Here is a 23,335-nt window from a genome sequence, read left to right as displayed (position 1 = left end):
CATTCACCAGAGGCTCATCCACCCAGCCTCTAATTTCAGAAAGAATGAACAGTGAAGGTTACTAATTAAAGGTAAGCCTACTACTTATTTGCGTTGAGCCAGTTACTCAAAAAGCTGTCCAGAATTGCCACAGGCCCCTGTTTTTGTGAATGAAATAGCTGGGTGCGGGTCGGTAAGGTAACGTGTGGGTGGGACTCCTGAGCCTCTGTAGCCTCTCATAGGGCCACTGGGCCAGGTATTCTTTAGACAGGCCAGCCACTGGGCTGATCGTCACCTCTCTGCTGTGTCTGCAGCTGAGCACTGTGGGCCGAGCCGATGTATGTCTCTCTCCCCAGGCCAGGAGAGCTATCATAGTTACCAAGGCAAGGCGCAGCAGAAAAAAAAAAAAAAGATTAAATAAATAAAAAACGCCCACCGAGAAAAATCCCAGTACTCCCGATGGCCAGTCCACCCCTGCAATAGCAGTTCTCTCAAGTGGCTGTGCGTGTTTGTCCAAGCGTGTGTGTGTGCGTGCAGTGCAGCGCACCATGACATTACGCTACCGCATCTCGCGCTCACCATCCACTCAAAGCGTAATGTGCCTACTACTCTTTTGCTGGCTCGCAAGCCCAAGCAGTGTGCCTGTCATTTTGCTTCCAGTGTAGCTAGATCCAGTGTGGTGTTGTAGTTTTTCTAATGTTACTAGGTGTCGCAACAGCGTGTGAAAAAAACTACAGTTTGCTAGGCCAAAAACAACGTTAATCTCGCAATAAAAAAATTGACGCCGTTAAAATGGGTTTGTGTTAACGCCGTTAATAACGCGTTTAACTGACAGCACTAATATATACAGTGGGTACGGAAAGTATTCAGACCCCTTTAAATGTTTCACTCTTTGTTTCAGTGCAGCCATTTGCTAAAATCAAAAAAGTTCATTTTATTTCTCATTAATGTACACTCAGCAACCCATCTTGACAGAAAAAAACAGAAATGTAGACATTTTTGCAAATGTATTAAAAAAGAAAAACTGAAATATCACATGGTCATAAGTATTCAGACCCTTTGCTGTGACACTCATATTTAACTCACATGCTGTCCATTTCTTCTGATCCTCCTTGAGATGGTTCTGCTCCTTCATTGGAGTCCAGCTATGTTTAAATAAACTGATTGGACTTGATTAGGAAAGGCACACACCTGTCTATATAAGACCTTACAGCTCACAGTGCATGTCAGAGCAAATGAGAATCATGAGGCCGAAGGAACTGCCCAAGGAGCTCAGAGACAGAATTGTGGCAAGGCACAGATCTGGCCAAGGTTACAAAAGAATTATTGCAGCACTCAAGGTTCCTAAGAGCACAGTGGCCTCCATAATCCTTAAATCGAAGAAGTTTGGGACGACCAGAACTCTTCCTAGACCTGGCCGTCCAGCCAAACTGAGCAATCGTGGGAGAAGAGCCTTGGTGAGAGAGGTAAAGAAGAACCCAAAGATCACAGTGGCTGAGCTCCAGAGATGCAGTAGGGCGATGGGAGAAAGTTCCACAAAGTCAACTATCACTGCAGCCCTCCACCAGTCGGGGCTTTATGGCAGAGTGGCCCGACGGAAGCCTCTCCTCAGTGCAAGACATATGAAAGCCCGCATAGAGTTTGCCAAAAAACACATGAAGGACTGCCAGATTATGAGAAATAAGATTATCTGGTCTGATGAGACCAAGATTGAACTTTTTGGCGTTAATTCTAAGCGGTATGTGTGGAGAAAACCAGGCACTGCTCATCACCTGCCCAATACAATCCCAACAGTGAAACATGGTGGTGGCAGCATCATGCTATGGGGGTGTTTTTCAGCTGCAGGGACAGGACGACTGGTTGCAATTGAAGGAAAGATGAATGCGGCCAAGTACAGAGATATCCTGGAAGAAAACCTCTTCCAGAGTGCTCAGGACCTCAGACTGGGCCGAAGGTTCACCTTCCAACAAGACAATGACCCTAAGCACACAGCTAAAATAACAAAGGAGTGGCTTCGGAACAACTCTGTCACCATTCTTGACTGGCCCAGCCAGAGCCCTGACCTAAACCCAATTGAGCATCTCTGGAGAGACCTGAAAATGGCTGTCCACCAACGTTCACCATCCAACCTGACAGAACTGGAGAAGATCTGCAAGGAAGAATGGCAGAGGATCCCCAAATCCAGGTGTGAAAAACGTGTTGCATCATTCACAAGAAGACTCATGGCTGTACTAGCTCAAAAGGGTGCTTCTACTCAATACTGAGCATAGGGTCTGAATACTTATGACCATGTGATATTTCAGTTTTTCTTTTTTAATAAATTTGCAAAAATGTCTACATTTATTTGTTATCATATATATATATATATATATATATATATATATATATATATATATATATATATATATATATATATATACATACATACATACATACATACATACACATATATATATATATATATATATATATATATATATATATATATATATATACACATACATACATACATACATACATACATACATACATATATATATATAAAGCCAAATTAGCCTGACCCAAATATTTTCAAGAGTGTCTTAATATAACTTTAATTCAAGTAATGAAGTTATATTTTTCAGAGCTTGAAATGACATCCATTTTAGTCAAATATGTGCACAAAATGTTATCTGTGCGACTTCAAAATATTTGGGTGCAAACAATTATCGTGTTGTGAGCAAAAGTCATGGCATTAGCCTCTATGTTGATCAGTTATTAATTCAACTCATTGTGTTTCAATTTATCTTGAAGGGTCAGGCAGAAGGAGATGCTGAGGAAGAAACAATCAACATAATAATAAATAATTTCCTTAGTCTTTGTCAGCTGTCTGTGAAATTTTGTGCTTGTGCGCTACGTTAGCTCACATACTGTGCATGTCTTGGGGGCTAAGCCTCCCCTGTCCTTAAAACCTAGTGATGCCCCTGTTTGCAGTGTAGAGTTTTCACAGTTATTCCGGTGTTTCCACCGTTACCTGGGGATGTATAGCGAATGGAAACAATGCCTCTCCATGTTATGGTTGGGTTAGGGTTAGAATGGCAGATGGCCTTCCTTTTTACCATAATTTGTCCTTCGGTTTTGGCAGGAAAAAAATCCAGCCTGGTGGAAGGCTGAATAACATAGTGGAATCCAGGTTTATAGGGAACTAATCTTTATACGTGCCATCTTCCTATGCCATTACACAATGCAATCAGTATTTACTTCAGAATGATAAATGAAGGCAAAAGAGTTGTCTGTTGCCAGTTAAAGTTACATACATAGTGTTGGTACATTCATACCTGAATTTAGATAAGTAACATAGTTATATCCACCCAAAACGCAACATTTTTTGGGGGGTCAGGATGAGGACGTATTGTGCTTGCCTCCGAACCATTATTATTTATTAAACTTTAAAATAGAAAACACCTTTCAATCATTATTCGAAAAAACAGATGTGTGTTTATCATACTATTACATCTAATATTATAACTATGTTGTAATCATGATAACCTCCATTTTCTCTTTTCTCAACACTGGCCCTTTTGGTCTGTCTTGTGACCTTTAGAAAATTGGTAATGAAATGTAAAAAGGAGGCTAAGTTAAGAGGAGAATCTTCTTGGTGTGATGTCAGTTACAATACTGTGACAGTAAAAATCTACTTTGGCTATAGGCACTAATGCAGTAATGAAGAAGATCAAAAAGATCATCCAATACCAATGAAAGTGAAGATAGATGAAATAAACTTGGTTGGAAGCTTGATAATTAAGCAGGCCTGTAATCAGATTAGTACATAGCCAAATGACAAAGTATTTCACTCTCAAAGCTTGATGTGTGTACAAATATTTGAACGCTTTCTCTGTTCTGGAAGATCTTTTGCATGCCGATTAGGCTCATCACATTTAGACACATTTCCCCAAGCCTCTTGTGCTCCATTATTCCTCACTTGCTTCAAGCTGTTATTTTCAGTCACCCCCTTGCCAGAATTCTAATGATAAAATAGCAGAACTGCAGATACTGCTGCTCCACAATCACTCCAAGGTATTAGTATCACCACTGAGTGAACTGGTGGTCAAGGGCTGTCACCTGCAAATTCTTCCCACAATTGACATCCCATTCCTTCAAGGGGGCGTTAAAAGGCACTTTAACCAGACCTGCTGAACTGTAAAGGAATATAAATGGAGCTACAACCCCAACTCAAGGCGGCTCCTATTCTCCCCGTTTCCTATTTGAGGGTGTTCTGCTGTGTGTGAATTAATATTCTGACGAAGAAGCCATTTTCAATTACTGCGAGGGGTTTCTTCTGTAACTGAGGCCAGCTAAAGTTAATAAATGTAATGCCTCAAGTTCACAGTGATGCAGACTGAATATTTTGGTCACAGAGCTGCGACAACAAGGGATTGCTTCCATTCCTTACAAATATGCAGTATCTAATATGAGAAACCAATCGTTTCTGCTATGCATTGAAAATAAATTGCTGTGGCTCACATTGCTGTCATGAGCACACTGTGAAAAGTACTCTCAATGTGTCCCCAAGTAAACATAGAGCTGTCATGTATTTCATTGTATTTTCGAAATATACAGCATTAGCTGTAATATGCATCACATGCCCCTACCACTTAGTCCCACTACTCTCTTCTACACATTCATGTCTAGGGATAGGGCATTCTAGTTCTTGTTGGGATAGAGGGGCAGGATGAAATGTTGCAATAGAGAGGCAGGGTGAAATGTTTGGATAGAGGGGTAGGGTGAGTATTTGGTATAGAAGGGTAGGGTTAATTGTTGCGATAGAGGGGTAGAGATAATTGTTGGGATAGAGGGGTAGGGTGAATTGTTGGGACACAGGGGTAGGGTGAATTGTTTGGAAAAGTTTTTCCAGAGGGCCCCTTCAAAGCGGTTTATGGGAACTCTTTATTGTTTCAATGTATCATTGTCCTTTTAAATCTGTACTAGTTTGCTGAAATCAAATGTATTCTGGTGCCTTTAAAAGGTGGTTTGATACATATTTTTATCTTGCCAAAAATTAAAGGTAGGCCTGTATTTTGCAATTTTATCTGGAGGAAGTTTTTACATCAGATCACCTATTTGAAGAAATTTAGGAGCTGAAAATTCAGAAATGTATTCAATGACCTTTGTTGATGACCTTTGTTGAGTCTAATTTACTATCTTGTTTTCCTCTTTCCTGTCTTGTTGTGGCCCACCTTAACTCAGCTATGTGTATAATTGCATGCTATCTGCCTGGGTGCAAAGTACCAGTGAGAATGTGGTATGGTTTTGGGTATTCACAGATTTGGTAATGAATGACCAACACAGTGCTCTGAGAAATGCAGCAAGTGGATAGACATGGTAAAAGATTCCGCAGGGACTAAAATATTAATGTGGGTGGGACCCCAAATCTGAGACCCCCTTGGTTATTGCTGATTCATCCATGACAGTTGCGCATTTTGACATGTTTCATTTCAAGTTGCATTTGATGGCATATGATGCTGGGAATCTCTCTATAAAAACAAATAATCTCTGTCTGTCTGTCTGTGTGTGTGTGCCTCAAATATCTCTGCAGATCACGATCAGACTGACCTGAGATTTTCAACATGGCTGCTGCGTGATTAAAGGGTGTGGTTAAATTTGTTTGGACTACAAAGATACAGTTAATAAATGATTTAATAAATGATTTACGAATTCCACTAGCATTGTCAACCATAGCCACTATAGCCACGAGCACACCAGAGCCAATCACTGCACACCACAGCCACGTGCGCACCAGAGGCAATCACTGCACACCATAGCCACGTGCGCACCAGAGCCAGTCACTGCAGAGCCCATCCCAACGACACACCTTAAGAAACAAGTGGATTTATACCTGCAGCGGCGTGAGCTGGACCGGGATTTTGCCGGTGGTTCAGCCCTGTTCTGAACATCTAAACTGACTGTTGTGGATAAATGAGACTGAAGGAGTCCCGACCGAGTCTTTTCCGGTCTGAGAAGATCCGGATACGCGAGGACAACAAACTGGAATTGGAATCTGTGGTTGTTCGTGTGTAGCTAGCTGCTAGCCCACCCACCCTCCTGAGTCGACGGATGCGCCTGCGCGTCCAAAACCTGATTTACGAAAAATAATGTCTGCCACGCTTTTTTGTGAACATTGCCGTCACATGTGCTTTGTGTCTGGTGCAGGAAGAAATGGTAAAAACAGGCTTTTGTCAAGAAAGCGTCCTCAAGCAGGAAGTGTTTGCAAGCAAAAAACACGTTCCTATTGGTGGAAAAAGGCACCACATCAACCAATCACAAAATTATATGGCAAAACACGTGATTTGGTTGCTGTGGAACAGGGGGAAATTGTGGGAGGGACAGCAGCGAAAGAGTGACAGCAGCAGTGACGGTGATAGAGATAGCGAGTTTTGAGAGTTGAGAGATTTGTAACATATAGCGAGTTCGGAGTGTCTAGTTAGTTTGTTATGCAGCATTTGGTGTAGTGTGTTTTTTGTGTTGTGAGTCAAAACAACGAGGAGACTGCTGAATGTGGATCAGGCAGGAGAACTGAGGGAGCCCTGAGCCTGAGGCATTGCCTGCATTTAAATGTAAATAACTTTGTAAATTTCAAAAACGTATGCACAAATTTAGCAAACAACAATTTATATTTGCATTATAAGTAATACAAATGGTTTGTTAAACATATTTGTGGTTTTCACAGTACTTTTTCCTACTCTGATTTTATGTTTTTTTTGTGATCTTAGGCCCATTGTGTTACAGTTTTTCTCAATTGGTTTGGCTTATTTCTTGAAACAGAAATGACATTCTCAAAATAACATGGACAAAACTCCAAAACACTTGGCAATTTTTCACAACAGAATGGAATTTCTCATTCATTTCATCAAATTGCAAATGTCTTAGTACATCTTTGCAAATGATTAAGCACAGGTAGCCTACAGTTAGCACAGTTAGCCTACATTTAGCACAATTTACAAGTGAATAGATCTTGTTGACCTAAACTGATTGTTGATCTTAGTCTAATGGTTGTTCTCTCCAAAACATGTCACCATCTTTTCATTGTATAAGTTATCACATGCACAAAAGTTTGTTCAATTGTAGAAATTAGTCAAGAACCTAATGGTGAGAATGGTGTGGCCACTCACATCCCCGGTCTTGGCCCATACAATACACAGAATCTCCTCATCTTCTTGGACCGCCTTCATTCTGATTTGATCCCTGAAAATGAGAGAGGTCTCGTAGGGCCTTACCTACCAAAGTATATAACTGTGTGGGACAATGTAAATTTCCACCATGGCCCGCTCATCAGGGCCTGGTTCACTACTCATCCAAGGATGGCCATGGTGTTCCTACCACTTTACTCTCCTTTCCTCAATCCTATTGAGGTGTTTTTATCCGCTTGAAGGTGGAGAATGTATGAGCATCAGGCTCAAAATCAGAGGTCCTTGCTCCATACAATGGACGCTGCGTGTGATGATATTACAGGAGATCAGTGCAGGGGATGGTTGCAACATGCATGCCGGTTCTTCCCTTGTTGCATCGCAAGGTAGAATATACACTGTGATGTGAACGAGAATCTGTAGCCAGACAGACAGCAGCTTGTGAACGGCCAGGAGGGTGAGGATGGTGGCCAGGAGAGGGAAGGTGAGGACAGCGACCAGTTAAGAAATGTTAGTTTTGAATTTCCAGCTTTATTTCCAGCACTGTAGGGTACATATAATTTTCCTTGTTTTTTGTTTATGTGTTTATATTATCTCCTCCTTGAACTAGCACCTTATCGTAGTGGAGTGGTTTGAGTACCCGAATGATCCTAGAAGCTATGTTGTCTGGGGCTTAATGCCCCTGGTAGGGTCTCTCAAGGCAAACAGGTCCTAGGTGATGGGTCAGACTAAGATCGGTTCGCAAGCCCCTAATGACAGAAAAAACATCAAGGACGTTCACGTCGCCCGGATTGGCGTCACCGGGTCCCCACCCTGGAGCCAGGCCTGGTGTTGGGGCTCGCAGCCCGAACGAGCAACGTGGGCCCGCCCTCCCGTGGGCTCACCACTCGCGGGAGGGTTCAGAAGGGGCCGGTGCAATGGGATATGGGTGGCAGTCGTGGGTGGGGGCCCCGGCGACCCAATCCCCCGATAGTGACTCTAGCCATGGGGACATGGAATGTCACCTTGCTGGGGGGGAAAGAGCCTGAGCTGGTGCGGGAGGTTGAGCGGTACCGGCTAGAAATAGTCGGGCTTACCTCCACGCACAGTCTGGGCTCTGGAACCCAACTCCTTGAGAGAGGCTGGACTCTCTTCTACTCTGGAGTTGCCCGCGGTGAGAGGCGGCGAGCTGGTGTGGGCTTGCTTATAGCCCCTCAGCTCAGCCACCATGTGTTGGAGTTTTCCCCAGTGAACGAGAGGGTCGCTTCCCTGCGCCTTTGGGTCAGGGATAGGACTCTCACCGTTGTCTCGGCTTATGGGCCGAACAGCGGTGCAGAGTACCAGGCCTTCTTGGAGTCCCTGGGAGGGGTACTGGAGAGTGCTCCAACCAGGGACTCCGTCGTTCTACTGGGGGACTTCAACACCCACGTGGGCAGCGACAGTGTTACCTGGAGGGGTGTGATTGGGAGGAACGGCCTCCCCGATCTGAACCCGAGTGGTGTTTTGTTACTGGACTTCTGTGCTAGTCACAGTTTGTCCATAGCGAACACCATGTTCAAGCATAAGGGTGTCCATATGTGCACGTGGCACCAGGACACCCTAGGCCGGAGGTCAATGATCGACTTTGTGGTCATGTCATCTGACCTCCGGCCATATGTCTTGGACACTCGGGTGAAGAGAGGGGCTGAGCTGTCAACTGATCACCACCTGGTGGTGAGTTGGATCTGCTGACGGGGGAGGAAGCTGGACAGACCTGGCAGACCCAAACATATTGTGAGGGTCTGCTGGGAACGTCTGGTGGAACCCTCTGCCAGGGAGATCTTTAACTCCCACCTCCGGGAGAGCTTTGACCAGATCCCGAGGGAGGCTGGGGACATTGAGTCCGAATGGACCATGTTCTCCACTTCCACTGTTGACGCGGCTGTCCGGAGCTTTGGCCGTAAGGTCTCCGGTGCCTGTCGCGGCGGCAATCTCCGAACCCGGTGGTGGACCCCGGAAGTAAGGGTTGCTGTCAAGCTGAAGAAGGAGTCCTACTGAGCCTGGCTGGCCTGGGGGACTCCTGAGGCAGCTGACCGGTACCGGCAGGCCAAGCGTGCGGCAGCACGGGCAGTCGCGGAAGCAAAAACTCGGGTCTGGGAAGAGTTCGGAGAGGCCATGGAGGAGGACTACCAGTCTGCCTCGAAGAAATTCTGGCAAACCATCCGGCGCCTCAGGACGGGGAAGCAGACCTCCACCAACACTGTTTACAGTGGAGGTGGGGAGCTGTTGACCTCAACTGGGGACATCGTCGGGCGGTGGAAGGAATACTTCGAGTATCTCCTCAATCCCACTGACACACCTTCTGTAGAGGACGCAGAGGCTGGGGACTCAGAGGTTGACCCATCCATCACCCAAGCCGAAGTCACTGAGGTAGTCCGGAAGCTCCTCAGTGGCAAAGCACCGGGGGTGGATGAGATCCGCCCTGAGTACCTCAAGTCTCTGGATGTTGTGGGGTTGTCTTGGCTGACACGTCTCTGCAGCATCGCGTGGCAGTCGGGGACAGTGCCTCTGGACTGGCAGACCGGGGTGGTGGTCCCCCTATTTAAAAAGGGGGACCGGAGGGTGTGTTCCAACTATCGGGGGATCACACTCCTCAGCCTCCCTGGGAAAGTCTATTCCAGAGTACAGGAGAGGAGAATTCGGCCGATAGTCGAACCTCGGATCCAGGAGGAACAATGCGGTTTTCGTCCTGGCCACGGAACACTGGACCAGCTCTATACCCTCTGCAGGGTGCTCGAGGGTTCATGGGAGTTTGCCCAACCAGTCCACATGTGTTTTGTGGACTTTGACAAAGCATTCGACCGTGTCCCTCGTGGCATTCTGTGGGAGGTGCTCCGGGAGTACGGGGTCGGAGGCCCTCTGTTAAGGGCTGTACGGTCCTTGTATGACCGGAGCAGGAGCTTGGTTCGCATTGCCGGCAGTAAGTCAGACCTGTTCCCAGTGCATGTTGGACTCCGGAAGGGATGCCCTTTGTCACCAGTTCTGTTCATTATTTTTATGGACAGAATTTCTAGGCGCAGCCACGGGCCGGAGGGGATCTGGTTCGGGAGCCACTGGATCTCATCTCTGCTTTTCGTGGATGATGTGGTCTTGTAGGCTCCTTCGAGCCAGGACCTCCAGCATGTCCTGGGGCGGTTTGCAGCCGAGTGTGAAGCGGCTGGGATGAGAATCAGCACCTCCAAATCCGAGGCCATGGTTCTCGACCGGAAAAAGGTGGTTTGCTCCCTCCAGGTTGGGGGAGAGTTCCTGCCTCAAGTGGAGGAGTTTAAGTATCTTGGGGTCTTGTTCACGAGTGAGAGAAGGATGGAGCGTGAGATTGACAGGCGGATCGGTGCAGCGGCCGCAGTAATGCGGTCGTTGTATCGGTCTGTCGTAGTGAAGAGAGAGCTGAGCCGAAAGGCGAAGCTCTCGATTTACCAGTCAATCTACGTTCCTACCCTCACCTATGGCCATGAACTTTGGGTCATGACCGAAAGAATAAGATCCCGGATACAAGCGGCCGAAATGAGTTTCCTCCGCAGGGTGGCAGGGCGCTTCCTTAGAGATAGGGTGAAGAGCTCTGTCACCCGGGAGGAGCTCGGAGTAGAGCCGCTGCTCCTCCACATTGAGAGGAGCCAGCTGAGGTGGCTTGGGCATCTGTTTCGGATGCCCCCGGGACGCCTCCCTCGGGAGGTGTTCCTGGCATGTCCCACTGGGAGGAGACCCCGAGTAAGACCCAGGACACGCTGATGTGACTATGTCACTCAGCTGGCCTGGGAACGCCTTGGGATCCTCCCGGAAGAGCTGGAGGCAGTGTCCGGGGAGAGGGAAGTCTGGGTGTCCCTGCTCAGGCAGCTGCCCCCGCGACCCGGCCCCGGATAAGCGGACAAAAATGGATGGATGGATGGATGGATGTTTATATTATAGTATATTGTGCTGTATACATTTTCTTTTAACTGTGATGTATGGAAGTTACTTTATCTGTGTGAATAAAAATGGTTACAATTTCCTTGGCAGTATGAGCGCAATGTGTGATGTCAAACCATGGAAAGTACTCTTACTGTAAAACCCAATTTTTTTTTTTTCAGTTTTCTATACAGTTGTATTCTGTTAGCTAGACAAAAAAAAACTAGTATAGTAACCATTGTCAATGAAGGACTGGGCTAAGACTGAGAGGTGGACATGAGGGATATTTCAATGGTCCTCTGCCAGTGACAAAACATCTGAACATTTACATCAATTTAGTTTTGACACACGAGTGAACTGTTTTGGGAGGGATATGAGCTTCTGCAGGTCAACCATGTTGTTGTGCTGAACCATCCAGGTTATTTTGGCAAAAGCACCAAGAGTGTTGAGAACGTCAGGTCTGTTTCGAGAAATGAGCAAAATCAATTGAAAAGGATCTTTTGTCTTTTGGTGGCACTGACTATTTATATGGGGAAGGAATTTAATTTAGAAGCATGAGTGAACAGTTTTGGGAGAGATATGAGCTTTTGCAAGTGAACTTTGGTGTTATGCTGAACTGTAAGTCTGTTTTGCCAAATGATCTTGGAGTTTTGAGAATGTAATTTCTGTTTCAAGAAATGAGCCAAACCAATGGAGAAAAACTGTAATACAGTATGTCAAAATGAAACAATAACTGTACAGTCACACATGTGAGGTTGTGCTGAAAATAATGACACCAAACAAGGCAAGGTAAATAGTTTTTAAGGTGAAATATAATGGTAAAATCAAAAGTAGTCAAAAACGGCCAATTATATCCCCACCTTCAAACACAGCCTCATTTGGCCATCCCTGAAAATTCTACTTAACCTCCCACTTTTTTATAGGAATACATACTTCCTACGGGCAGTGAAGTTTAACTAAAGTCCAGCAGTAAATTTGCTGCACTTGGTGCATGGATTGCTAATGTTAGCCCATAATGCTCCACTAGATAGTGGCCAGGTAATGAAGCAGTGTTCTTTTTTATTTGATGACTTGAGTCATAGCCTGAAGTTGTGAACGAATTGATAGCAATGCTATTTAATCTCCTACACAAAAAATGACAAATGGCATTCTGATCATACTACACCCTAAAAAATTCTGGGTTATTTTCATAACCCATCTGCTGGGTAGCTGTGGATTTTGAGCTGATTGGGTTGTTTTTATCCAAGGTTAGGTTAAATACTTTGACCCAACAGATTGGGTTGAAGACATCTGCGGGCTTCAGATTTGGGCGGGCTTTAGATTTGAACGGGCTGAGGCGACATTCTTCACTCTCCAGCTTGAGACCAGAGAAAACTATGTAAATGGTAAGTAAACCTTAACTTATTATCTTACAACATCTAGTTTTGATAGCTTAACGTGGTAGCCAAATAGTTGTATCTTAGTCATATATTAAAAACTTAATGTTAAACCTTAGTCTGCAGCGGGTGCCGTTTTTTTTTCGTGTTGCTGGCAAGCTATTTTTTTTTTTTTTTTTTTCGCTAACTAGTTACTTTCACCACATAAAATACTTGGTTCCGTTCATTCAGTTTACTAATATTCTTTGAAGCCAGGTTATTATTTAATTAATTACATGAGACGCCAAATGCGGGACTTTTATTTTGAAACCGTCTCGCTGTGACCAAAAAGCATCTGGTGTGTGTGCTGGTGAATCTTGTGTGTCTCCGTGTTGAAGGTCTGCCTGCAAGGTTTTGCTGAACATAATGAAAATGAGTTACTTAGCACCTGGCTGATAAAGGGCACAAGGTTTGTTGTTGTCATTTGTTGTCGCTTCATGACATGTTTAGTATTTGATTCAGACAGTAACTTTTACAGTTTTGAACAGTTTTGATATAGCGTGTTTAAGCTAGCGGGAACGCTAATTAGCATTAGCCCAACCGTCCTGTCGGTACAGAGGAGCAGAGATGAGGCTGGTCATTTCATTCATTTCATTTGTATGTTTGTTAATATAAAAAAGGAATTTTGTGTGGTTTTAAGTGACTTTAATATATAAAGTTAACAATTAATATTTAATACAAATGTCCTGGTTAAAAGTTTAATTATAAGTTAAAAACAATTCATACAGCTCTCTAATAGAGGTTGTCATTTAAGTTAAAACAGATTAAAATATGATTTTTCTGTGAATGTAACAATGATTGAAGAAGCTAAGAGAAGAATGCATGATTATATTTTGTGTGAATTTATGATACAATAAGGTCATGATTCATGAAGGAAGATATTTACATCTATTTTTTATACCTTTTTTGTAGCTCTTACGGTGTGTTCGAAGGAGTGTTTAAAGGTTCCTGCAATAAACCATCAGTTAAAGAGCAACTAAACCCCCAAACCACTTTTTTCTGCTGAAAACCAATGTATTTGGGTATGAAGTAGTGTTGCTGAGTGATTCTGGTCCAACTCTTGACATTTTAGTTGCAGTATTTCAATTTGGCGTATTTTGTAGTAAAAATGCAAGTGTGACTGCCCTCTATGGGTTGAAACCCGGTTATTACAATCGAATTTTCCTATTGGCTGAGATGGAGGCAGATGACGTTTTGGAGGCAGCTTTCGTCACGGTCCACCACGGTTAGCTCTGCCCCCTCCTATAAAAACTAGCACCTGCCGATCTGGAATCTGTGGCGAGTAGGTTGGATTGAGAGAATTGCAAATAGAGAGGCATAGTAATTATTGAGTAGGTAGTTAGCATAGCATAGATTGTTTTGGGGAGATTTTAGTTATTACGTGTGTTAGTTTATAGTATTTAGTACTTATTTAGCAATTTTAGATTAGTTAGCTTGTTTAGTTTTTTGTATTCTAGTAATTACCGTGGTCCAGAGCCGTATCAGCCGTATCAGAGTCTCCAGTTGGAGACTCTGGAGGCGACAAGTCCTCCACCTCAAAGGACCTCTCTGTGGCGAAAGTGTCCACGCTACTGTCAGAGTCACTCATGATCAGATAGCTAGCTAGCATAAATGTCGATGTTTGTGTTTATGATTTTTTTTTTCTGCGTGTGTGATGACGGTTAGGGGGGAGGGTGGAGGGGGGAATTGGAGAGTACTCCTGGAGCCCCGCCCATAATCAAGGCATTTTTTTAATTTCCAGCTTAGAGCACGTCATCCAAAACTGAGGGGTTTAGTTGCTCTTTAAGGAGAGTCTGACCATCATTCAGCCGGGGATGCTACACCAGGCACGCCAGGAGGACTCAGACGCGTTTTGTCAGTGCCTGGACGCTATGCTGGACTCGGAAAGTTGCTGCATAACATGTCACTGGAGGAGAGTGGGTGAGTTGTGTTTTTGTCTCTTTTCAATGCAAACATCGATTCACTCTCGGCAGGTATTCACATAGAGCTTTTTCTCAGTGCAGCAGTGTGAGTTTGAGATCAGGCATGTCATAGTTTGAAGTGACGTCTGTGACACCACACTCGAGCAAGCAGTGTGTTGTTATCAAATTTATATTGTCTCGACATTGAATTATCCCGCTATGATGTACTCCGCTAGCCTGTGCACAGGGCCGCCTTAACCTAATGTTAGGCCCCGGGGCTGAGAGGTTTTGTAGGCCCTCCATCCCCTCGATTCTCATTTTAAAAAAGCGTAATATCTAGGTAATCTACATCACAAAATGCATTAGTTTCTTTCGAGACATACAACAGTGAATTTTCCCTCTTTGAGCCAGAAAACACCATAATATTGTTATTAACATATCACTGAGCCCACTTGAGCAGAAACACAATACACTTTATTTGAGAACCACACACAGCAACTTATGGTCATAATAAAACCAAAATGTGTGCATATATGATTTCAAACGATATTATGAAAAACAACACCAACTATCACCTGTCTGCACAAACATTGATAATAACTAATAACAGTATAAGCGAAGAACAGCAACAGATCAAAGTGGAAGCCTGTTCTCCGGCCTCAGCGGGCCCTGTCAACCAATCACATGCACCTGCACACACACACTCCATTCAGCCCCATGGATAGCAACGTGGCCTAATGCCAGGTGCCAAAAAGATGAAACTGAGCAACATTTACAGGAGGTTTGCAGTATAATCTTAAAACATAATGTAATTTGCGGAAACAGAAATATATTCTGTGCTCAATAAATGTATTTGCATGTTTGCTTGTATGCATTTTAAGGTGCAATAATAACCCCTGCACTCTCACAGACTCTTGCTGGCTGCGCTGCAGATCACTCACTCTTGCTCTCAATCTCTCCTTCTGTGCGCTCAACTTCGCCTGCACACTGGCTCAAGCTAGCACTACGTTAACAACAGCTAATCTGAATTTAGCGTCTGATCTCCAAGTCTCCCACTGGGTTGACTTTGTGGCACATTTATATGGCTGTGCCAACTTGAGCGAGTATTCGCCATCATTGCTGCACTCTGTCCTCTGCTGCAGCGGCGCAGTTACGCGCGTCTCCGAGTGACACCTCCATCCCGATACAAGTCCAGCAGGCTCCACATTGATATAGTAAATAGCTACCCGCAGTGACTCCACCTTGCTGAGTCGTTTGTCTTTCAGCTCCTGCGGCAGATGCTTTCTGAGCCGCGCGTGGCCTTCATTTACGCAGCGCACTTGAGCCGCTCCTTTTGCGGATGAACGCAGGCTGAAGGATTAATCACACACGCCGAGGAGTCCGTGAAAGGAGAAATACGATAACCGTGTGTAGGGTAAACTCTGGCCGAGTACGGGGTCGAGGTATGCGGTGTCCAGGTGGAAGGGCAGTCCGAGTCGGAGCGCATCCTTGTTGTGCGCTCCGGTGTGGAGAAGTCATGGAGAGCAAGCGTGGACATATGAAACAGGCTCCACTAACGCCTCTCTATTAATTAAGAAGGACAGAACATGTTTGCATGGGGTGTGATCCATCATGTTAGCATCTTTACTTTGACAGGACTCCGGTCCCATTTTCGCCCAATAAGCGCGCTTTTGCATCAGTATTGTTTCCCCTGCGGCCCGGGTCACTGTTACATGGGTCTCCCCCTGACTGCTTTTCAGCCTGGTCCTCTCTCTGGGGCTCGTGTGCTCCCCCTCCTCCTCCTCTCCACTGCTGCGGGCGGTCCCCTGCTCCTCTCCGGCTCCATCCACCTGCGCGGCCTGCGCCTCCTCCGCTCCCTCCGGTGTGTGAGATAGCGAGCTTCCCCTGGTGCTGCTGGGTCCATTTTCAGCAGCAGCTGGTTTAAAAAAGCTTCGGGATCCTCTTCAGTAATTCTTTTTCGCCCAACTCTTTCTTAATAAGTTTTTTGCTTTTCTGGGCACCACTCTCAAACGTCCTCCCCGACATTTTCCACTAAATGTCACTCAATCATAGAGGGACACACCTCAAAACTAACTATAGACATTCTGATAGGTCAGCCCACGGGCCAGAGGCTATGGGGCCACGTGGGTAACTCCTAATTTGGATCAATCAGCAGCCACGTAACGTGCGATTAGAGTGATTGACAGAAAACCTGACAAGTTACAAAACAATATGAACGTGTGAGGCCCCTGGGCTTCAGCCCAGGTAAGCCCGTGCATTAAAGCGGCCTTGCCTGTGCAACAATATTGTCTGTCCATGGAGAATAGTGGGGAGAAGTATATTTATATTTGGGCTTGTTGTTCTGTATGATTTTAACTATGTATTGTTGCGCATTGCAGTAACTTCTCACTTCTTGCTCCCACTGAAAGTCCTCTTGGTAGTTTTCCTCACAGTGCCTCAGACCAGAGCTTGCATGTTAATATTATAATAACGGCAAAGATTTGTTACTTATGGTATGTTTACTGTGTACATAGAGCTTTTGTTTGGTGTTTTACATATGCTTATTTATATGTTGCACTAAAAATGTTTGTTTTCATTTTTGAAAGATGGATGAGTTTCCAGGAGAAGCTTCACGAGTGGAACCTGGCGGAGTTGATCCCAACTTTTGAAGGTATGTAATTATGTTCAACACAAATCAATTAGTGACTTTTTTTTGACTGAATGAACTAATGCCATCCATCCATCTTCTACTGCTTATCCAGGGCTGGGTAGCGGGGGCAGCAGCCTAAGCAGGGAGACCCAGACCTCCCTCTCCCCAGCCACTTCATCCAGCTCTTCCCGGGGGATCCCGAGGCGTTCCCAGGTCAGCTGAGAGACATGGCCTCTAAGTCTCTGTGAATTCAGCCTGTAATTCAAGTTAAAGTAAACTGTTTTGATGTAATCTTTTTCTAAAACACTGTTTTATGTAGTGACAGTTAAATAACATTTCATGACCAATAAAATAATGTTTTGAAGAGTATTTTGCTGTTTGATCATTTAATAGTAATTTATATCGATTTTACATCCACTGAAGTTAAAGTAAATTAAATGAAACATTCTTAGAAAATGTTGGTAATAAAATTGATATTGTTTTTAACCACAGCTATACTGATAACCTGCGTAACCCATTTCTTGGTAGCTTTAACTCATCAGCATGAGTAGTTTTTACCCATTGTTGAGTCAAAATTTTGACCCAGCATGCTGGGTCAAATCCTCAACCCAATGTGCTGGGTATAAATAACCCAGCATTGGCTCGGTCCCTTTTGGACCCAGTGCTGGGTTATTTAGACCCAGCGCATTGGGTCAAATCCTCAACCCAATGCGCTGGGTGAAATCCTCAACCCAATGCGCTGGGTATAAATAACCTAGCATTGGCTCGGTCCCTTTTGGACCCAGCGCTGGGTTAGCAATTTCACCCAATTTGGGTTAGTTTTAACCCAGCAGTTTTAAGAGTGCAGGATTGCCACAGTAATACAAAAGAAAACACCACAGCTGAAGACAGCATATTGGAAATGTCAAGTCACATTTACATAAATGCTGTTTCTGATAATGAATTATGTAAAGGGGTCTTGAAGTGTTGTCCCATTTTAACCACTACCCTTTGTTACCCTTCGTCTGAGGGGCAAGGTGGCACTTGCAAACGAGGGGAAGAGGTAGAAATTTGGGATTGAGCCCTTTTTCTCTCCTTACACGAGAGCAATTTGAGCTGCAAGTCTTATCGATGTTGTCGCTGTTGTTGTTCTGCTGACATGACCTGACCTGACATGCATATGAAGAAATGGAAATCACCAGAAAAATAAACCTTCAAAACATGTTCGCACACTGAAACGTGACTGGACTTCTCAGTATTTCAGAATCTCCCCAAGCTGCAGGCTGCCTCCCTATCCTTGCTATCCTCTGCCTTCATCCTGTTTGACCTGTCTGCTGCATTTGACACAGTCCACCACTACCTCCTCCTGCCTGGCAATCATGCAGAACTTGGACACTGGGAAAGTGAGGCTGGGACAGCACAGTTAATTTCCTGCTAAGCCAAATGTACCTAGCAGGTTTTTTCAGCCTGCTCACTTTATGTTTTCTTTACCATGTGCACGGCTCATCATGGTGTGTTGCACAAAGTCCTGTTGCTCTGTGGACAGATAGGTAATCTTCCTGTGATATACAAGGTTGAAAACCGCTATCATGCCTGGATGCCATCTCTTGTTCAATTCTTTCAACCACCCACCCACACATATTACACATCAGTGTAATCAACTTCTCCAAACCTTAATAATTTTCCCTGAAATAAGCTTTTAAATAGAAATTCAAACCCACTATGTTCCACACTGAATACATATTGGTCATTTTTGAACCGTATGTAAAATTGTGTAAAAAACTAATTGATGTTGAAACATAAAGTAGAAAATTAATTTGAAAAATGAAATGGGTTTTATTAATGAATACCTGTAATATTGAATAATGAATTCATTGGATTTCAAAAGATATTGCAAAGAAACGCTTCATTAATCAACTGCAAACTTTTGCAGTTTGCAGAAATTGTCCATCAAATTGTGGAGCACATTTTCCTGATTATAATTGAGTATCCTGAGTATTTTTACAGTGTGATGTGAAGGATGTCAATACTTCCTCCTCCACTGCCTCCACTGATTAATAATTATATGAATTGATTAAGTCACTGTTTTTTTTCAAACAATGTAAATCAGCAGACCGATGGATCAGTAGCACAGCATATGTGAGCAGCCAAGGCCCCCCACCACTCCACAGCCCACTTAAGGGAGGTGGCCCAATGGGTTAACACATTCAAAGACAAGTGTATGCTATATGTCTGCCATAGTGTGGCCAGATAATCATAGTAGTTACTGAACTGTCACAAAAAAGTAAATCAAAAAGTCCATGTACAAACAGTGCTATTATACAGTCCTCCTGCATTCTTCATAGCAAAGTGGTGTTAAACCCCCAATGGTGGCTGACCTGACTTATTTTAGATGCCAACATATGTGTTCATGCTTACTTTGGAACCCCTATTGGAACCATTTCGGTTCAGTAATTCAAAATAGTAAACAGACAGAAGTCTGATGTATAGAAGATTTGGGAGGCTGTATAAGAATATGTAAAGTTCAGTACATTAATATTCTGCATATAAATATACGGCTTATATATAGATGCTGCTGTTTATTAATATTATGTGACTGGATCTCACCGTGGACACCGCCAACGCTAGAGCCTATAGTGGTGCCCTGAGCATCCGAGCAACCTAAGCCAACCTTCCAAGCACCTTAGCGACATAGAAATGACCTCATAATGTCTTAGCAAACATCTAGCAATGTCCTATCAAATAATGCACTGTGACCAACACAGGGAAGCTGTTCAGTTTGAGATGAATAGGTTTAACAGAACAGGAACTTTACACTATATAATATATGTATATCAGAACAGATCATACACATGATAGCATAACCAAGAGAACAAGAGAAGGTAATTGAAAAGAGCGGCAATAATTTTTGTATTACTATGTATCATGCTTTTTCCTCACTGTAGCAACAACAAAAACAACCCTGTTAACCTGCAAACTGCTTAAGGCTGTTCTTCAAATTAAAAACTAATTCAAATGAAGTGTATCTGTGGAAGAGAGTATTTAAACCTTGATAAGCTAATAAAATCATAACTCTGGTGATCAATATGCATGAAAAAGAAAAACAAACAAAATCAGCAATCAGGCTTGTAATCTCAGCAGAATACAGGGCTTTCAGACATTATATATTTATCTGACATGGGTGATTATGTAGAACTTTCAGTCTCATTCATGTGTTGCAAGGTATGCATACACATACACTCATGTAATTGTCTAACTCAGTTTTGCGCGTATGTGTGTTTGCATGTGCACATGCACCAGGGCCTGGCACAGGAGTTTGCTTGCACTCTGCCCTGCTCACTAATTAGTGGCTGTAATCTGCAGGCTCACTTTAGGATCTTGGTTTCAAGGGCACCTGGGTCCCTGAGCATTGGTGCCCACCTGCCCAGCCGTCTGCCTCCCAACCGACACACAGATGGTTTGGAGCAAAGCGTGCTCTTCATCACCGGCTCCTTCCGTGTGAACTGTTACATCAGTCCATTAAGGAGATAAAGACCTTTGTGAGACATGGCATTCAACTCTTCCTTAACAATGAATGCTAGCCCAATTATTATGGACAGAGAGGTTGTATGTTCCATGACAGACCGGTGTGTCCATTAAATGGAAATCAGACCAGCAGTCTTTTATATACTTAGGTACCAATTGGAAAGTAAATCGATTAAGTATGATTAAGTTTATGGCTGTCTCTGGTTCATGGGTTTGTTTTTGTCTGAGTTATGCAAAGCATTGAGCTGTGATTCATAAAATGTGCCCCAGAGTTTTCTCATTATTCACTGTTTGTGTAGCTGCTCCGGGATTTGTAACAGGGTGACATCATTACAGCAGTCTCTGTCCAGACAAAGAAGATTTGTAAAACATGAGTTAAAACTAAGCTGTTACATTTCTAGTTTAAGGTATACATTCCCCTTTAATTCTTTGCATCCATGCTCTATCCTAAAATATATAGGTACAGATGAATCCAGCTACTGATTTGTGTGGCGCTGTGCTCCTGCTGCCTACCGAAAGTGAAAGCAGCATAGGTAGCTGGATTAAAGATGTTAGACAGCATCATTAACAATGTTCAGATTTAACATGTAAGGTATTGGTTATAACAATAGCACATATTAATAATGAAGAAAGAGAGAAAAAACATGGCCATCCGCCACATTTCAAGTGATGAAGTTCTGTGCTTTATACTAACGTTACTGCACTAGATAGGTGGCATAATCAATAACTGCATTTCATCATTACGGACCAGTTAGATCAGTAAAAATACAAATGTGTTCCTTTTTTATAGATTATTTTAGTATTGCTTGGCAATCATCTGGGTAAATAAGATTTCCAGAACATCATTGGTGCCCATCTATTAAGCACCAGTGACATCACGGAGGTGACGTTTAAGTTTGCAACAAGTGAGCAGCTGTGAAGTGCCTGATTTCCTAGACACTGTCAAAAGTAAGGTTACATTAAAAGCAAAGGTAAAAGTAGAAAATCATTCATGTCTTAGAACAGTTTGCATTCAAATTTACACACATTGTTGGAAGAATGCAAGACAACAGAGATGGCAGCTTGTTTACGCCCAGTAGTTCGCCAGATGTATGTATATATTGTCTAACCCTAACCCTTCAAAAGTGCATATAAGTTCTAATTCTGCAACCCAGCCCTGAAAATAATCAGAAACTTGTCTTACCAAATTAGTGTAACATACAATTTTAAGCGCGAGGTGTTTCCAATTCATATAGGTCAAAGAGATTCACAGAAAATGGACAAAATTCGGTGTGAATCTCCCATAGTGAATATTTATGTGAAACAATATTCAAAAGTATTGTGTAAAAAAATATGTGATACAGATGTAGTGGTGTCAGTAGTGTGTGTCCAAGGAAAAAATGGCGTAGAAACCAGTCAAGAGCTGTAAATCTGAAGTTCTACAGACTGACCGGACAGTTTAAATAATGTTGTCCTGCATCATCAGCATACATTTGTAAATAAAATTCTTGACATTGACAGCAATGGCTATTACCAGGTTGTCAGGTACCGACTTACACTTACGTCTCGTCCGGAATTTAAGCTAGGTATGTAACTTCAGATCAAACTTCTGTCTGTTTGAATCCTGTTAAAATGACGCTAAAAGCCTTGATGATAATAATAAAAAACATGTTGGCAATTTACATAGTGAATTACCCAAATTGATGTGTTCATTCATGAATCCTGGTGTCAAAGAGTTTCCAGATTAGTTGCAAATTATTAGCCCTGAATGCAACTGGACCTCATGGATACTGTCTCGGGAAGAGCAGCAAGCTGGGAATGTGCTGCAATCCAAAGTAGCTGCTGATCAAAGATTTTTTCTGTTCTTCATGGCATTGAGTGTCTGTATTTGTTCACATATTGAGCATAATACACGTCCTCACTCTTTTTCTTTCCATGGCTCCCCTCCTTTTTTTCTAAGCAATGGACCTTGTCTGAGTAAACAATGAGAAACAGATGGTAATGGGACAAAAATATGTATTTTTTGTACTAGACGCAGATAGACACTGTGTGGTCAGTTTGCTTTTTTATTGTTCAACTGCTAAATTAACCAGATGGACACATTCCTGTTGGGATGGCACCAAGCAGGTTCTAAAGGTGTGAAAAAACCCTTAACTCAGATGTTAACCTGACTGTGCAAAGTAAATTACAAAACCTACCCTCTTTTTATTCATTCATTTGCATCGAGTAGGTATGTATAGCTTGTCATAATTGCAGTCTGATATTGTAACCCTGTCACTCCCCCCTGAGCTGCCCAAGTGGCGTCTGTCCAATCAGGTGCAATCAGTGAGTTTGTCACAGGGTGCAGCGGCGTGCAAAGGTGGGAAGTGTCATGTGACCAGTGGCGTAAGTATCAGCGGTGCAACCGGTGCAGCTGCACCGGGGCCCGGACACCGTCAGGGGCCCATGAAGGAAGGAAAAAAACAAACAAACAAAAAAAAAGGCTGTCCAGAATTGCCACAGGCCCGTTTTTGTGAATGAAATAGCTGGGGGCGGGTGGGTAAGGTAACGTTGATTGGCTGGAATAGGAGGAGGAAATGATCATTTGTCCAATCACCTTGATCCCTGTCAGTCATGATGAGTCGCGTCTCCTCATCTCTCTGCTGTGTCTGCAGCTGAGCACTGTGGGCCGAGCCGATGCATGGCTCTCTCCCCGGGCCTGGAGAGTTATCATCAGAGGCGTTCCTTGGTTTCTGACACATCCGGGGCTTAGCCCATAGCAGGTCAGTTAATGAAAAATGTTTAGACATAGAGACATTCTCCACGTAGCCTACAGGTACCTGCTCTTACATTGTCCTCCCTTTGGTCTGCTGCAGGATCACT

At 43.6% G+C, this 23,335-nt stretch overlaps 1 protein-coding gene and 1 long non-coding RNA gene across 2 annotated transcripts in view; one reads left to right on the top strand and one right to left on the bottom strand.

Annotated features, from left to right (window-relative positions):
- The window catches only part of opcml (opioid binding protein/cell adhesion molecule-like), a 626,228-nt gene that overhangs the window by 545,917 nt on the left and 56,976 nt on the right, over positions 1-23,335 (bottom strand). The gene's annotated exons all lie outside the window — the stretch shown is intronic.
- Positions 13,823-17,323, top strand: LOC115594082 (uncharacterized). The gene is made up of 3 exons (XR_003986422.1): positions 13,823-14,380; positions 16,947-17,011; positions 17,103-17,323. It is a non-coding gene; the product is annotated as an uncharacterized LOC115594082 (long non-coding RNA).

The sequence above is a fragment of the Sparus aurata genome, chromosome 13 (genome assembly GCF_900880675.1).
Source record: "Sparus aurata chromosome 13, fSpaAur1.1, whole genome shotgun sequence".
In the NCBI taxonomy this organism is placed as follows: Eukaryota; Metazoa; Chordata; class Actinopteri; order Spariformes; family Sparidae; genus Sparus; species Sparus aurata.
Note: the sequence above shows the minus strand (reverse complement) of the source record. Positions and strands in the feature narration are given on the sequence as shown.